We start from the raw sequence: 15,640 nt of genomic DNA, 5'->3' as shown, positions 1-15,640 counted from the left end.
ATTTAGTTCAAACACTAAATCATTTTTGTTTCTTCCAATAATTTTTGCAGGGACTGAAAGTAATATTCTAGAGCCCCTCACAAAATATCAGAATTATTGAAGCATTAAAAATATATATAACATATATTTGCTCCAACTCAAATACAATATATATTAGTTCAAAGATCCAAAATGACATGGAAAAATGTGCATCATCTCTGGTTACTGTTTCCAGCATTTTTCCAAAGATGATGAACATTTTTGAAGCCACTTGGATTGACTGAAAATATTTTAGGTGAACCTGGTGAATTCTTAAAATGCTAGGGTTTGGACAATCCCCATTTCAACTTTCTGTAAAAGTAAACATGATGCATCACCAAAGGCTAGTACTAGTGCAATGCCAGAAGCTAGGGATGTGACAACTCACCCCCACTAAACAAGAATCTCGTCTCGAGATTCAAGCGTAGGGTAAGGTGAAAGGTAAACGCAACTAGTATAATCTTCACGATCCAGGTTGCACTTCATAGAAACGTTGATTCGATCACCATCTTTGTCTTGATGTCTTGCTCTGAGAAATCCTGCCAACATGACATGGAGGGAAGAAGGAGACTCTAGAAGGGTCGATCTTCTCGAAGATCGAACAACTCACGGAATGAGACATAGCAACATCTCTCGAGCTGAGAGACGAAGCACACATCTAGAGGGATGGAGTGGAACAGATGACGAAGGTTCACTAGGTGGACAACAATTCCACGACTTAAGAAGGTGGTAACGGTTGTCAACGTAGCGAGGAGTTGAGTTGCCATGATACCACAACGAAACATCCTGGAGGAGGTGACTCGTAGATATTCCCCTTAAGTGGCAAAAAGAATTACCTTTGATTCAGAGATCATTGAAACTCTTTATACCAGCCTAAGGCAATCTCAGCGATCGATTTGGAGGGGGTCGGTAGAATGGCATACTCAACTTGGATGATGTGGATTACCTTGTTGAAGACAACGTAATGGATGAATTTGCTTATCACCGGAAATGGAAGAGACCCATGGTAGAATGGCACATTGGCGGTGCAAGCTGGGAACAAAATGCAAATGCTGGGAATGATTCTGGTAACTGGGGAGAACCCAACAATAGAGAGTGAATTCACTGGTTGAAAAGGTCATAACATTGCCGAGGAAACTGAGAGGAATCCTAGTTAGAGCCGATGGTAACACGTAGCGCTTGTACGTGCTTTCAAGAACTTGAGCATTTCCACAATCATCAAGGTTTTACCAACATCCGTGTCAAGGATCCTGGCAACACAACTTGCTACCATGATGAATGATGATGGATGATGCAGATGCAAAGGAAGATAACATCATCTCAGATTTCACCCTTGACGGGGCCAAGGAGATAGAATCTGGATGATCGACCGAGAGACATTTAGCACTCCGCTTCTAATGTTCTCCTTGATGTGCTAGTGTATCCCATTCATTGAAATGGTTTGGTATCTAGAACATCAAGTAAAGGTCGGACTTCGGGAACACAAAGATCCATAGGGGCAACTAGGGAGTAAATCCTACGAAATCCCTATGGGGAGGTGGCCAATTCCATCAAATAAGATACTATAATAATAGGTCTACCGGATGGGTGTGTTGGCCACGACATCCACCTTACCGGTTATCGAGAGACCAATATTATAGTTCTTGGGAAATGTTCCAACCCATCATATCTGCCTAAGATTCAGATCTGGTTGGTGTCAGGATATTCCAGACTCATCGAGTCTAGGAAGAAAAATGAAAGTTTGCAACACAAATCGACGAGATGACGTTGCGAGATTCTCGGGAGACGAACTACGATAGCAAGCTCCAAAACATGAGCTGGTTCTGCTACAAACATGTGAACATGTTGTCCAAGACAAGCATGACCACAAGTAGTCTTATAATAAAACACTACCGAATTCAGGAGGGGAACCATCATCGAGGATATCGAAGTCCTTGCATAAGGTATACTCTTAAGAAGGAACTTCTTCTCCTTGAACAATTCAATCAGTGGCTTGGTGTGCTAGGGACACATATAGATTGAAGGTTGCAAGTCTTCAAACCACAGAATTCTTCGCACGTGTGCATGACTGATTTGGAATGATTCCAAGAAAACAACATTGACTTTCTCGAATCCACGGCGGCAACTTGCATCAGATGCACATGAATTAAAGGAAGTCACTACCTTCATCCAAACATATGCTTCATGAGCTAGCATGAACAAATGCTTTCAAAAATTTCCAACACTAGCTTAATGTTCAACAAAATTATGGAGGAGATAAGGATGTTGTCAATGGGCTCAACAACAATTCATCTAGGTTTCCTTTTAAAAGGAATTCCATAGTTAAGTGAACACGGTGATAGCATTGGTCAGACCAAAGATATAATGGTGTATGCTCGAGGAATCAACCACGAGTAAGACAACATTACGAATATCGTTGGTTCTGATTTGATTTGACGATAGCCCACACTCAAATCAAAGGATTGATAAGACAATAGATCCAGCAACTGATCACAGGGACCAATCGATGAAGATATCATCTTTCTTCAACACACACTACACAAGAATATCCCTTTGGAACGAACTAAGTCAGGCAAGCTTTTATCTTCCAACTCTCCAAGTCGTTGTCTAACTTAACCAACTAGCTCAGGGATATCCAACACAGATTCTTGGAGAAGGATGGTTCACAAAAAACCAACTTGATCACGAGCTCAACATAGCGGTCAGGTGACAACCTGGTAATACTTCTGAGAAGATATTCAGAGAATCACGAGCCACCGGTATGTTACTAAGCTCGAGAACAATCTTGCTTTTCAGGGCAAGACGATATGATCAATAGAGCAAGAATTTGAAATAATCCTAACTCATCGATCGAGGAGTGAACCAGGAGAATGGACTAGGTAGCACGATCAATCTTAGAATGATGATTCAATAACCAACACACTAAGAATAAAATTATTGTCCTTTAACTACCCAGCAACGAGGTTGCTAGGCGTATTGATTTCACACATCACAATTCATTTGTCGGTATTCCGGTTGCATCAACACGAAGACCGAGGAATGACTAATGACGGCAAGAAGTATCACTGTACCAGGAGTTCATAGGATGGGGTGCAATTCCTATAACAATCCCGATTTAAAGATGGTAATACTCCAAGGTAGAACAGAACGAAAGCTGGATTAGCAATTTGATCTGCGGAGCACAACTTCTCTGACCCAATCCTGGATATGGAAGAGGTACTGGAGTTTGTTTCTCCTAGTCATTCTGCGATAGAATGGCTTGACGGACCACAAGAGTAATAGGCATCGATAAACGAACGCACGCATACTCTTGGCTATCAATTGATAGACGAGGGTCAGAATGCAACTAAAGAGAGACAACTCAAAGGAACATATGATTTTCTGAGTTGTGGATGCATGGTTTAGCATGTCGAACGAATTCACATGTTTCTTCCGGATAACCCATGCAGAAAGTAGAACTGGCAGAGTCACGATTTATGAATGGAGAACTCCTCAAGAATAATCCTGTTGTGATATTTCAGTTCAACGAGGAACTTCTGCCATAAGTAGTTCATGGTATTTGGAAGAAGAAGATACCACGGACTTTAAGGACTATCGCAAAGGTTACTAATATCCTAAAGGAACTAGCAAACACTATCAACATGAAGTAAGTAGAGTGAATCTCGGGTTCAAAGCCCAAGGAGTAGAATACCTACTACTAAGTAGCATCACGGGATGCTTCCGAGAATAAAAGCCAGAATCTTCACACTAGGACACAAATCATGGCTAGACCACTAGATGATCCCCTAAGCACTTAGGGTCATAATAATAATTCCAACATATATGTCGAGGCAATAATTACCTCAACACACCGATTAGTGTGGTTAATCTGGCCCATGGGAACATCGGAAACAGAAGGAAGGGATTTGCAAATGCATCGGACTATTTAGAAACCTGGGATGACTCGGACAGCATAACGGCTGTAAATGCTCAGAAAAGATTTGAGACATTCACAAAAATGGTGGCATAACCACTCAAAGCACAATATCAAGGTTTCGAGATCAACAATTTAACATACGGAAGTAGTAGGAACTGAAACGAGGCTTAAGTCCAACAATCTATAAGTCTACGGATTAGTAACACGTGATCCTAATAGAAAGAAGAGATAGCCTAGTTCTTAATCCCCGCAGGAAAGATAAGATGACTCAGATCAGAAGGGCATGAGGTATAAGGAGTAAAAAGAGCCTTACGTTCCATCCCACAATCAATTCCCTTATATAACTAAAGAATTTCTAGACTCAACTTCGACCAGTTTGGCTTGGTAATCCTACAGGCAGTCAAGCTCTGATACCAACGCTGTCAGGACCCCGACTCAATGCCACATCGATCTAGCATGTAACACCTCATATCACTTTGCGGCCTCACGCACGGTATTCCCACGGGTGTCGCCTTACCTTTGCCCGGGACCGTTTGCGCCTTTTGGCACACGTATATGACAGTGTCGCTAGCATCCATATGATAAGGAGCCCGGGCTGACATGGCTAGTCGTAAACCCAAAGTGGCACAGACTTACAGGGACAGGCATCCATGACCCAGCATCGAACGTGTCGGTCATCAGCGAGTGAATCCAGGCTGTAGCACTGGGCTAGCAGGACTCCGGTGAACCGGGCTGTAGCAGGCTAACAGGACTCCGGTATTCATCGCGTGACATTTCCCCGAAGGGACAGACACAGGAACGAAGAAGGACACATGCCGGCCAGCCTAAGTGTTCCGGAGCAGTAGCAAGCTACCATGGCTCAGTGGAAACACTAGGAGACATTTCCCGGTAAGAGAGGCTACTAAAGATAAACAACTAGATGGTCAGATCCCACACATACCAAGCATTTCAATAACATACACACAATATGCTCGATATGTGCAATACAACATGGCATCACAAAATGACTCTACGACTCAAGTAGTTTATTCAATAGGCTCCGAGGAGCGAGATATTACAAACATGGGTCTCATGACCCAACATCAGAGCATACAAGTCAAAGCACAAGCGGAAGCTATCATGTCTGAGTACAGACATCTATAAATGAAAAAGGCTGAGAAGCCTGACTATCTACCAAATCCTGCCGAGGCACAAGATCGTAGCTGAGGTAACAAGCTAAACGTCGAAGACCACGCGGAAATACTAGTGAGACTGAAGTCTCTCTGCAAAAACATAAAATAGGCAAACGTGAGTACAAATGTACCCAGCAAGACTTACATCAGAACTATCTACATATGCATCATTATCAACAAAGGGGATGGTGGGGTTTAACTGCAGCAAGCCAGCTTTGACTCGGTGGCTATCCTGAACTACGACTGCGAGTAACTTTTTTGAGGTGGCGCACACGAGTCCACATATTCACCATATCAATACACCACTATGGATCCGCTCCCGTCTCCCTACGAGAACGCCATCCATAGCACTCACGCTTATCTTGCGTATTTTAGAGTATCCACTTTCACTTGTCTATGAACTGATATAAGCAACCCAGAGGTCCTTTTCCGTGGACACGGCTATTCGAATAGATGATGTTAACCCTGCAGGGGTGTACTTCTTCACACACGCTCTCACCACTTACCGCCGTTTACACGACATGTACTCGGCAACCTTCAAGCGGAAGCCCAACGTGGGTGTCGGCCACGACCTACCTAAACACTCAAGTCTCTAGTCCAGGTTTATCGCCTATTCGGGTTCCATCCATGAGGAGATCCGGCCGGAGTTTCGCTCACAGCCCCAAACGATGTGTACAGGGTTCCGTGACACCAAACGGGCGCCCGGTTACACCGGCCACGTGCCTACCGCATCACAGCCCACCCCTACGGTCAGCGCTGCGCACGGCCTCCAGCATACTACAAACACCAGAAACTACTTGCAACTCCTGGACAGAGGACAAGGGTGATCAAGAAGCCGAGAGGGTCCATTGGTTTCGGGCCCAATGCGTGGTAGTAGCTGAATCATGGATCACAAACACAGAACTCAGTTCCTGAGGACGGCTGCAATGAGACAACCCACCATGTACTCCTACATGGCCTCTCACCGCTACCTTTACCAAATCGTGTTCACACACTTAGCTCACACACAGTAGGACATGTTCACACGCCTCTGATTCATCCCCGATGAATCAGACCTGACTCAACTCTAAGCAGTAGCAGGCATGACAAACAAACATGAATGAGTAGGCACATCAGGGCTCAAACAACTCCTACTCATGCTAGTGGGTTTCATCTATTTACTGTGGCAATGACAGGTCATGCAAAGGATAAAGGGGTTCAGCTACCGCAGCAAGTAACAGATGAATCGGTGTTGTCCTAATGCAGTAAAAGAGAGCAGGAGCGAGAGAGTAGGATTGTATCGGAATGAACAAGGGGGTTTTGCTTGCCTGGCACTTCTGAAGATAACATTGAGTCTTCATCAGTGTCAACGATCACATCATCGGTATCACGTCTATCGAGAGGGACAAATACCGGCAACAAAGAAGAAATACAATCAATGCAATGCACAATATGATGCATGCTCATGACATGGCAATATGAATGTGTTTTGGGCTAATGCAACTAGCAACAGATTAAATGAAGTTGGTTTGAATACAAGATTCAAATTCAAACTCCATATATGGTTATTTAAATGCCCTTTATTTGATTTGTGCTAAACAGCAGCTATAAGTTGTTCTAACATGCATGAAAATGGTACAGATGGATTCCTTGAATTTTTCTGATAATTTTTCATATATAAATTATTTAATTTGGAGTTACGGTTAATTTTCTATGAATTTTGGAAGTTTTAGTCATTTTCTGAAATTTATAAATCATTTAGGATTTATTTAAATTCCAGAACAAATACTGCGTCAGCATGACGTAATAGTGACGTCAGCAGGGTCAACCGAGTGCCCCAGGTCAAACCTGACGTGTGGGGTCCACACGTCAGTGACACAGGGACTAATCCCGCGTTGACCCGGGCTGGTTAGCTTTGACTAAGCCCTGGGGCCCACTTGTCAGCGTCAGTAGGTGGGGGGGGGGTTAGTGACTAATTAACTAAGCCACGTCGACTTCGCCGGAGTTCGGCCGGCGACGACCAAAACTGCGGCGGGAGCTCGCCGGAGTGGCGCTGCGAGGGGTTTTGGGCCAAGCCAAGGGCACCAGAGGGTAGCCCGTGCCCGTGCGCATCTAGGGGGGCCATCGGGAGGTGCGGGGGTGGCCGGAGCTCGCCGGAGTGGGGGCCGCAGCGGCTGCCGGAGCTCGGGTTTGGGCGGAGCGAGGTTTCGGGGCGCTAGGGGGCTGGCTGAGGGGCTATGCGGACTCCTGGGGCAGCTAGGAGCACGCTAGGCTCGTCGGACTGGCCGCAGCAGCACGTCAGTGCCATGCCCGGCGTCCATGGCGGACGGCGGCGCTCGGGAATGTGGCCGGGGTGCTACGGCACGGAAACGAACAAAATGGAGGAGGGGAAACGGAGTGGAGCTCACAGGGATTGCGCAGGGAGGGTCAGCGAGCTCGGGGGCGCGCCGGAGTGGCCGAATTCGACGGAGAAGATCCTCGGCGGCCGGCGAGGGGGAAAACGTCGGGGGCGGCGTTCCGGGGCTCTTCTGGTCGCGTGAGACGACGAGGAGGACGAGGGAGGACTTGCGGAGCTCTGGGAGGCGTCGGGGAGGCGAGAGGAGCACGGTGGCTGTGGCAATCGGCGTCGGTGGCGGCGGTGGTTCTCGGGTGAGAGGGAGAGAGAGCAGGGGAAGAAGGGGAGGGCGAGGGAGAGTGAGAGTGGTGCGGGGCAGCTACGTGGCTTCGTCCGGGGCATCGAGGGAGTCCGGGGGAAGCAGGAGGTGGCCAGCAGGGGGGGGGGAGGTGGCGCGCGCGCGTGCCGGCGAGCGTCGGGCACACGCCCTCGTCCTCCTGGCGAGGGAAGAAGACGACAGGGGGGTAGCGGTGGCGGGCTGGGCCAGCGGGAGGAGCTGGGCCGGGCAGGTAAGCAGGTAAGTGGCCCAGGTGGCCGTCTCCCTTTTTATTTTTGCTCTGTTTTATTTTTTTAATCATTGTTTTCTATTTGTTTCAATCTGTTTTGATTTAGTTCAAACACTAAATCATTTTTGTTTCTTCCAATAATTTTTGCAGGGACTGAAAGTAATATTCTAGAGCCCCTCACAAAATATCAGAATTATTGAAGCATTAAAAATATATATAACATATATTTGCTCCAACTCAAATACAATATATATTAGTTCAAAGATCCAAAATGACATGGAAAAATGTGCATCATCTCTGGTTACTGTTTCCAGCATTTTTCCAAAGATGATGAACATTTTTGAAGCCACTTGGATTGACTGAAAATATTTTAGGTGAACCTGGTGAATTCTTAAAATGCTAGGGTTTGGACAATCCCCATTTCAACTTTCTGTAAAAGTAAACATGATGCATCACCAAAGGCTAGTACTAGTGCAATGCCAGAAGCTAGGGATGTGACAAATTGTTATTCTGTTTACATGAATAAAACCTTCAAATGGTCATACACCCAATGAAAAAGTTTGTTGGATCTCGATAGTAGTGATACACATATTCATAATGTTCAAGCCAAAAGATGCAGAGTTGATAATGATAGTGCAACTTATTTGTGGCACTGCCGTTTAGGTCATATCGGTGTAAAGCGCATGAAGAAACTCCATACTGATGGACTATTGGAATCACTTGATTATGAATCACTTGGTACTTGTGAACCGTGCCTCATGGGCAAGATGACTAAAACGCCGTTCTCCGGAACTATGGAGCGAGCAACTGATTTATTGGAAATCATACATACTGATGTATGTGGTCCAATGAATATTGAGGCTTGCGGCGGGTATCGTTATTTTATCACCTTCACAGATGATTTGAGCAGATATGGGTATATCTACTTGATGAAACACAAGTCTGAAACATTTGAAAAGTTCAAAGAATTTCAGAGTGAAGTGGAAAATCATCGTAACAAGAAAATAAAATTTCTAGGATCTGATCATGGAGGAGAATATTTGAGTTACGAGTTTGGTTTACATTTGAAACAATGCAGAATAGTTTCGCAACTCACGCCACCCGGAACACCACAACGAAATGGTGTGTCCGAACGTCGTAATCGTACTTTACTAGATATGGTGCGATCTATGATGCCTCTTACTGATTTACCGCTATTGTTTTGGGGTTATGCTTTAGAGACGGCTGCATTCACGTTAAATAGGGCACCATCAAAATTCATTGAGACGACACCTTATGAACTGTGGTTTGGCAAGAAACCAAAGTTGTCGTTTCTTAAAGTTTGGAGCTGCGATGCTTATGTGAAAAAGTTTCAACCTGATAAGCTCGAACCCAAATCGGAGAAGTGTGTCTTCATAGAATACCCAAAGGTAACTATTGGGTACACCTTCTATCACAGATCCGAAGGCAAGTTATTCGTTGCTAAGATGGATCCTTTCTAGAGAAGGAGTTTCTCTTGAAAGAAGTGAGTGGGAGGAAAATAGAGCTTGATAAGGTAATTTGTATCTTCTCCCAAATTGGAAAGTAGTTCATCACAGAAATCAGTTCCAGTGATTCCTACACCAATTAGTGAGGAAGCTAATGATAATGATCATGAAACTTCAGATCAAGTTACTACAAAACCTCATAGGTCTTCCAAAGTACAGTCCGCACCAGAGTGGTACGGTAATCCTGTTCTGGAAGTCATGTTACTAGACCATGATGAACCTATGAACTATGAGGAAGCGATGATGAGCCCAGATTCCGCGAAATGGTTTGAGGCCATGAAATCTGAGATGGGATCCATGTATGAGAACAAAGTGTGGACTTTGGTGGAGTTGCCCGATGATCGGCAAGCCATATTGTATAAATGGATCTTCAAGAGGAAGACAGATGCTGATAGTAGTGTTACTATCTACAAAGCTTGACTTGTCGCAAAAAGGTTTTTGACAAGTTCAAGGTGTTGACTACAATGAGATTTTCTCAACTGTAGCGATGCTTAAGTCTGTCCGAATCATGTTAGCAATTGCCACATTTTATGAAATCTGGCAAATGGATGTCAAAACTGCATTCTTTAATGGTTTTCTTAAAGAAGAGTTGTATATGATGCAACCAGAAGGTTTTGTCAATCCTAAAGGTGCTAACAAAATGTGCAAGCTCCAGCGATCCATCTATGGACTGGTGCAAGCGTCTCAGAGTTGGAATATACGCTTTGATAAGTTGATCAAAGCATATAGTTTTATACAGACTTGCGGAGAAGCCTGTATTTACAATAAAGTGAGTGGGAGCACTACCGCTTTTCTGATAAATATATGTGATTAACATATTGTTGATCAGAAATGATGTAGAATTTTTCTGGAAGGCATAAAGGAGTATTTGAATGGAGTTCTTTAAAAGAAAGACCTCAGTAAAACTACTTACATATTGAGCATCAAGATCTATTGAGATAGATCAAGACGCTTGATAAGTTTTTCAATAAGTACATACCTTGTCAAGATTTTGAAATAGTTCAAAATGGAATAGTCAAAGAAAGAGTTCTTGCCTGTGTTGCAAAGGTGTGAAATTGAGTAAGACTCAAATCCCGACCACGGCAGAAAATAGAAAGAGAATGAAAAGTCATTCCCTATGCCTCAATCATAGGTTCTATAAAGTATGCTATGCTATGTACCAGACCTATTGTATACCTTGCTCTATATTTGGCAAGGGAGTACAATAGTGATCTAGGAGTAGATCAGTGGACATTGGTCAAGAATATCCTTAGTAAGGACTAAGGAAATATTTCTCGATTATGGAGGTGATAAAAGAGCCCGTCATAAAGAGTTACATATGTGCAAGCTTTTACACTGATCCAGACGACTCTAAGTCTCAATCTGGATACATATTGAAAGTGGGAGCAATTAGCTAGAGTAGCTCCGTGCAGAGCATTGTAGACATAGAATATTTGCAAAATACACACGGCTCTGAATGTGACAGACCCGTTGACTAAGCTTCTCTCACGAGCAAAACATGATCACACCTTAGTACTCTCTGGGTGTTAATCACATAGCGATGTGAACTAGATTATTGACTCTAGTAAATCCTTTGGGTGTTGGTCACATGACGATGTGAACTATGGGTGTTAATCAGATACAGATATGAATATTGGTGTTAAATCACATGGCGATGTGAACTAGATTATTGACTCTAGTGCAAGTGGGAGACTGAAGGAAATATGCCCTAGAGGCAATAATAAAGTTATTATTTATTTCCTTATTTCATAATAAATGTTTATTATTCATGCTAGAATTGTATTAACCGAAAACATGGTACATGTGTGAATACATAGACAAACATAGTGTCACTAGTATGCCTCTACTTGACTAGCTCATTAATCAAAGATGGTTATGTTTCCTAGCCATAGACATGTGTTGTCATTTTATTAACGGGATCACATCATTAGGAGAATGATGTGATTGACTTGACCCATTCCGTTAGCTAACACTTGATCGTTTAGTATGTTGCTATTGCTTTCTTCATGACTTATACAAAGTTCCTACAACTATGAGATTATGCAACTCCTGTTTACGGAGGAACACTTTGTGTGCTACCAAACGTCACAACGTAAATGGGTGATTATAAAGGAGCTCTACAGGTGTCTCCGAAGGTACATGTTGGGTTGGCATATTTCGATATTAGGATTTGTCACTCCGATTGTCGGAGAGGTATCTCTGGGCACTCTCGGTAATGCACATCACTATAAGCCTTGCAAGCAATGTAACTAATGAGTTAGTTATGGAATGATGCATTACATAACGAGTAAAGAGACTTGCCGGTAACGAGATTGAACTAGGTATTGAGATACCGATGATCGAATCTCGGGCAAGTAACATACCGATGACAAAGGGAACAACGTATGTTGTTATGCGGTTTGACCGAGAAAGATCTTCGTAGAATATGTAGGAGCCAATATGAGTATCCAGGTTCCGCTATTGGTTATTGACCGGAAACGTGTTTCGGTCATGTCTACATAGTTCTCGAAACCGTAGGGTCCGCACGCTTAAGGTTTCGATGACAGCTTTATTATGAGTTTATGAGTTTTGATGTACCGAAGGAGTTCGGTGTCCCGGATGAGACCGGGGACATGACTAGGAGTCTCAAAATGGTCGAGACATAAAGATCGATATATTGGACGACTATATTCGAACTTCGGAAAGGTTCCGAGTGATTCGGGTATTTATCGGAGTACCGGAGAGTTACGGGAATTCGCCGGGAAGAAGTATTGGGCCTTATTGGGCCATACGGGAAAGAGAGAGGGGCTGCCTAGGGCAAGCCGCGCCCCCCCAAGGCCTAGTCCGAATTGGACTAAGGGGAGGGGCCGCACCCCCTTCTTCCTTCCCTTCTCTCTTCCCCTTCCTTCTCTCCTACTCCTACTAGAAAAGGAGGAGTCCTACTCCCGGTGGGAGTAGGACTCCCCCTTGGGCGCGCCTCCTCCTCCTTGGCCGGCCCTCCTCCCCTTGCTCCTTTATATACGGGGGCAGGGGGCACCCCATGAAACACAAGTTGATCTTCGTGATCGTTCCTTAGCCGTGTGCGGTGCCCCCCTTCCACCATATTCCACCTCGGTCATATCATTGCGGTGCTTAGGCGAAGCCCTGCATCGGTAGAACATCATTATCGTCACCACGCCGTCGTGCTGACGGAACTCATCCCCGACATCCTGCTGGATCGGAGTTCGGGGATCGTCATCGAGCTGAACGTGTGCTGAACTCGGAGGTGCCGTACGTTCGGTACTCGGATCGGTCGGATCGTGAAGACGTACGACTACATCAACCGCGTTGTCATAACGCTTCCGCTTACGGTCTACGAGGGTACGTGGACAACACTCTCCCCTCTTGTTGCTATGCATCATCATGATCTTGCGTGTGCGTAGGATTTTTTTTGAAATTACTACGTTCCCCAACAGTGGTATCAGAGCCAGGTTTTATGCGTAGATGTCATATGCACGAGTAGAGCACAAGTGAGTTGTGGGCGATACAAGTCATACTGCTTACCAGCATGTCATACTTTGGTTTGGCGGTATTGTTGGATAAAGAGTCCCGGACCGACATTACGCGTACGCTTACGCGTACGCTTACGCGAGACTGGTTCTACCGACGTGCTTTGCACACAGGTGGCTGGCGGGTGTGAGTTTCTCCAACTTTAGTTGAACCGAGTGTGGCTACGCCCGGTCCTTGCGAAGGTTAAAACAACACTAACTTGACGAACTATCGTTGTGGTTTTGATGCGTAGGTAAGAACGGTTCTTGCTCAGCCCGTAGCAGCCACGTAAAATTTGCAACAACAAAGTAGATGACGTCTAACTTGTTTTTGCAGGGCATGTTGTGATGTGATATGGTCAAGACGTGATGCTATATTTTATTGTATGAGATGATCATGTTTTGTAACTGAAGCTATCGGCAACTGGCAGGAGCCATATGGTTGTCGCTTTATTGTATGAAATGCAAACGCCCTGTAATTGCTTTACTTTATCACTAAGCGTAGCGATAGTCGTAGAAGCAATAGACGGCGTAAACGACAACGATGCTACGATGGAGATCAAGGTGTCGCGCCGGTGACGATGGTGATCACGACGGTGCTTCGGAGATGGAGATCACAAGCACAAGATGATGATGGCCATATCATATCACTTATATTGATTGCATGTGATGTTTATCCTTTATGCATCTTATCTTGCTTTGATTGATGGTAGCATTTTAAGATGATCTCTCACTAAATTATCAAGAAGTGTTCTCCCTGAGTATGCACCGTTGTGAAAGTTCTTCGTGCCGAGACACCACGTGATGATCGGGTGTGATAAGCTCTACGTTCAAATACAACGGGTGCAAAACAGTTGCACAAGCGGAATAATCAGGTTAAACTTGATGAGCCTAGCATATACAGATATGGCCTTGGAACACGAAGACCAAAAGGTCGAGCGTGAATCATATAGTAGATATGATCAACATATTGATGTTCACCATTGAAAACTACTCCATCTCACGTGATGATCGAACATGGTTTAGTTGATTTGGATCACGTGATCACTTAGATGACTAGAGAGATGTCTGTTTAAGTGGGAGTTCTTACGTAATATGATTAATTGAACTTAAATTTATCATGAACTTAGTCCTGGTAGTATTTTGCAAATTATGTTGTAGATCAATAGCTCGCGTTGTTGCTTTCATATGTTTATTTTGATATGTTCCTAGAGAAAAATTGTGTTGAAAGATGTTAGTAGCAATGATGCGGATTGGATTCGTGATCTGAGGTTTATCCTCATTGCTGCACAGAAGAATTATGTCCTTAATGCACCGCTAGGTGACAAACCTATTGCAGGAGCAGATGCAGACGTTATGAACGTTTGGCTAGCTCAAAATGATGACTACTTGATAGTTTAGTGCACCATGCTTAAAACGGCTTAGAATCAGGACTTCAAAGACGTTATGAACGTCATGGACCATATGAGACGTTCCAGGAGTTGAAGTTAATATTTCCAGCAAATACCCGAGTTGAGAGATATGAAGTCTCCAACAAGTTCTATAGCTAAAAGATGGAGGAGAATCGCTCAACTAGTGAGCATGTGCTCAGATTGTCTGGGTACTACAATCGCTTGAATCAAGTGGGAGTTAATCTTCCAGATAAGATAGTGATTGACAGAGTTCTCTAGTCACCATCACCAAGTTACTAGAACTTCGTGATGAACTATAGTATGCAAGGGATGACGAAAACGATTCTGAGCTCTTCGTGATGTTGAAATCGACGAAGGTAGAAATCAAGAAAGAGCATCAAGTGTTGATGATTGACAAGACCACTGGTTTCAGGAGAAGGGCAAAGGGAAAGAAAGGGAAACTTCAAGTAGAATGGCAAACAAGTTGTCACTCCCGTGAAGAAGACCAAAGCTGGACCAAAGCCTGAAACTGAGTGTTTACACTTCAAAGGAAATGGTCACTGGAAACGGAAATTCCCTGAATATTTGGTGGATAAGAAGGATGGCACAGTGAACAAGGGTATATTTGATATACAGGTTATTGATGCGTGCCTTACTAGTGTTTATAGTAGCCCCTGAGTATTTGATACTTGTTCGGTTGCTAAGATTAGTGACTCAAAACAGGAGTTGCAGAATAAACAGAGACTAGTTGAAGGGGAAGTGACGATGAGTGTTGGAAGTAGTTCCAAGATTGATATGATCATCATCGCACACTCCCTATACTTTCGGGATTAGTGTTAAACCTAAATAAATGTTATTTGGCATTTGCATTGAGCATGAATATGATTTGATCATGTTTATTGCAATATGGTTATTCATTTAAAGTCAGAGTATAATTGTTATTCTGTTTACATGAATAAAACCTTCAAATGGTCATACACCCACTGAAAAAGTTTGTTGGATCTCGATAGTAGTGATACACATATTCATAATGTTGAAGCCAAAAGATGCAGAGTTGATAATGATAGTGCAACTTATTTGTGGCACTACCATTTAGGTCATATCGATGTAAAGCGCATGAAGAAACTCCATACTGATGGACTTTTGGAATCACTTGGTACTTGTGAACCGTGCCTCATGGGCAAGATGACTAAAACGCCGTTCTCCGGAACTATGGAGCGAGCAACTGATT

The sequence above is a fragment of the Triticum aestivum genome, chromosome 1B (genome assembly GCF_018294505.1).
Source record: "Triticum aestivum cultivar Chinese Spring chromosome 1B, IWGSC CS RefSeq v2.1, whole genome shotgun sequence".
In the NCBI taxonomy this organism is placed as follows: Eukaryota; Viridiplantae; Streptophyta; class Magnoliopsida; order Poales; family Poaceae; genus Triticum; species Triticum aestivum.
Note: the sequence above shows the minus strand (reverse complement) of the source record.